Here is a 3,267-nt window from a genome sequence, read left to right as displayed (position 1 = left end):
GTAGAGCCGCATACTTAGCTAAATCTAATTAAGAAAGTAGTTAATGTATGAAATATAAAAAATATAAAAAGAGAAGCAGAGCATATAAATTAAATTAAAAAACAATATAATACATATATTTTACTCAGTAAAGTATTTTAATTGAACAAAATATTGCTATTCTACTTACTATTGTCTGTTATAACACCAGGATGAAGAGAACGATTTATAACTCATCGGTATACTTAGATAGAAATCAGAAAAATGTCATTGTATGGTAAAGGCATAAAAAAAATGACACAGCATGTTATCTTGTTTATTCATGTTTAACCTAAGTTGATGATCACTATAGACAAGAAATGAAACGTATTAAAACTAATAAATGATAATACATACATCAGTTAACCTAAAAAACTAATAAATAATAATACATATCTCAGTTAACCTCAAATAACTAATAAATAATAATACATACCTCAATTAACTTCAAAAAAGACTTTTATTACTAATATTCACAAATGATAAAAATCACAAATGTAATTCCTTACCTTCGACGTCTTCGTCTTTAAAAAACAATTCTAATGTTAAAATTATATCGATTAAAAATTTTAAATCGAAAATTTTCATGCAAATTTAAATTTGCAAAAAAGGAAGAGACGGTAATTATTATTTATCGACTGAAGAATCTTCGTAATTTGTAAAATTTTGTCTTTATCGAGATAATATTTTTGGGATCAACAAATGATCGTTTGGTCTTTCAGAAATTAAAGGATATTATTGTGATCATCATTCTATTTCGTATCGCGTATACATTCCGGATTTTTCAAATAAGATACATGTAATTTCTCGTACAAATTGATATCAGAAATTTAATTTATAGTTATTTATTTTTTCTTGTAGTATTTATTATTTATATATATAATATTTTTCTATATCGAGGGTTTAGAATGGTCCAAATAAGTTGTCCAATTAGTTTCTCTAAATCGCTAAAAATTATATTCTACCTGTAAAATAAGAGAAACGACGATGATAAGGTCATTAATTCGTCCCTCTTTTACAACACTATTCGTTAGTCACCCGTACGGTTAATAACAATTACTAATGTATCTTTATTTAACGAACTTTTATAAACTAAATACGTTATCACTTTTCTTTGCTTATATACCATCATAGAGGCGCGCGGATCACACTTAGCGCGCCAAGTTTAAAGAGAATATATTCTCTTTACATATATATATTTATTTATGAATGTTTTCTATAGTTTTTCACTATACTCATATTATATATATATATAATATGTTTGTAATCCTTAATTTGTTGAGAGTAAGAACCACAATTAGATTCGTCTAAAATAAGAGAATCAACAATTAAAAGTTCATGCTCCCGTTTCTCTATTAATTGATGCCAATCTTAATACGTTTTTAATTAAATTTAATTTACAAGATTTTTCTACTAAACTTCTAAAACGCTCTTGTCAGATTTAAAGACTGTCACTCCTGCAAGATTTATCACCAACTGTCACTCCTGCTAGATTTAAACACCAACTGTCTCTCCCTTCCTATCTCTCTAATGTTTTTGTTTATCCGATGTATAGCGCCACATCCAAACAGCTAATCACTCAATACACCGGCACATATATACAAAGCTTAAATATATATATAAACAAATTTTGTGTGTGTGTTGTATTTAACTATGCCAACAATAAAAACAAAATTTCTGGTAGAAAATAGTTAATTCTGTCTCAAGATGTATATGCTTAAGGTAGCAATAGCAAATCTAAAACTACTTTCATATTTTTGATTAATAAATGCAACTGAAACTTGAAATATTTTTTTATTATTTTAATATTTTAAAAAATATTCTAAACATTTTTTGTAGATTTTTTTTTATTTCCCTACATTATGAAATTATTATAAAAATACCATGTGTTACACACTAAAATGAAATACTTCAATATTAGTAGTTATGTTTTGCTTTACTTATTTTAATAATTAATGATCCAATTTTGCGAAGCGTTTGAAGAGGTTTAACAATTTCTCAAGATTGTCTTTTATAATTCACCTAATCCACTATTAGTTTCATAAAATGTCTTATAGAAATATATTCAAATTGTATTGCTATTAATATGTTATACGCATGTGCAACTACAAATTCAAGGCGCAAGCGCACTTTGAAAAAAATCTCCCACTCATGACGTTTCCACATTTGTAATTATTAATAACTAATTAAATAATTAGTTAAAAAAATTAGCAATTATGGATTTTTAATAACCATTTTGTTAGGAATTTAGCTCACTTATTCATTTTTTTCTGTTGTTGCAAACTACGTTGCTTTACTTAGAAATAAAAAAAAGAAGTTTTCACATTTTAAATTATCAATAAATAATTAAATAATTAATTAAAAAGTTAGCAATTATGGATTTTGAATTTTCAAATAGCTAGCAATTAAACGCTCTTATTGATTTTTTCAGTTATTGAGGTTCTATGCCAATTTTTTAATGCTGATTCCAACTGTTAAGAAATAATTGCTTACACTTTTAAGTTTCCGTCTCTCTCCGCTATTTCGTAGTGGCACGAGTGAATCTCGCGCGTGATTAGCGCTATTGTCGCATTGTTAAGGTATATCGTTCTTATTGTACAGTTGATTTTAGTCGAAAAGCTAGGAGTTTAATGTCCGTGTAATTAGATTGGCCACATAATCCATGAACATTCGTTAATGAGCTCTCGAAGGAAGCGGTTGTTTTGTCTACAGAAAGAAGTCTCGAGTTTCTTTGGCTTCTCCGCTGATTGATATATAATACGGTAAGACTTTAAAAATATATTTTATTTATATATATATTTTTTTTATGGAAAAATTTGTTCGAATTTTAAGTAGTTTTTTGTTAATATTTTAATTAAATAATATACTAAATTTTGGGGTAATTAGCTATAATTTACAATTTTCTTTTATTATTACTTTATATCAGCACTTATGTTATCTTAAGGTGGTTTTTTTTATATTTTGAAACAACAATAATTTATTGTTTCGTGACTCTCTCTAATATTATATTTCATTTAATATTTATATTCTTGCAACTTTTTTCTATAGCGTGTAACATTCCTATGTTATGTATGTATATTTATTAGTAGTTTTCGTCAATTAAAAAATAATTTATTTATTTTATTAAGAACTACTTTCTTTCTTTGCCTTTCGTAGGAACTCGTTTTTATATATTTAATATTGCTCATACGTTAAATATATCAGAAAATTGTATCTGAAATCTGACTAATTACGATTATAAAAATTATC

At 25.9% G+C, this 3,267-nt stretch overlaps 1 long non-coding RNA gene across 1 annotated transcript; it reads right to left on the bottom strand.

Moving 5' to 3' along the window:
* Positions 1–281: 281 nt before the first annotated feature.
* LOC122519071 lies at positions 282–1,086 on the bottom strand. Its single transcript, XR_006304240.1, has 2 exons — positions 984–1,086; positions 282–325 (listed from the first exon to the last, which is right to left on the bottom strand). It is a non-coding gene; the product is annotated as an uncharacterized LOC122519071 (long non-coding RNA).
* Positions 1,087–3,267: the final 2,181 nt, after the last annotated feature.

This window comes from Polistes fuscatus, unplaced genomic scaffold (genome assembly GCF_010416935.1).
Source record: "Polistes fuscatus isolate 324 unplaced genomic scaffold, CU_Pfus_HIC Scaffold29, whole genome shotgun sequence".
In the NCBI taxonomy this organism is placed as follows: domain Eukaryota; kingdom Metazoa; phylum Arthropoda; class Insecta; order Hymenoptera; family Vespidae; genus Polistes; species Polistes fuscatus.
This window is presented reverse-complemented; position numbering and strand designations above follow the sequence as displayed.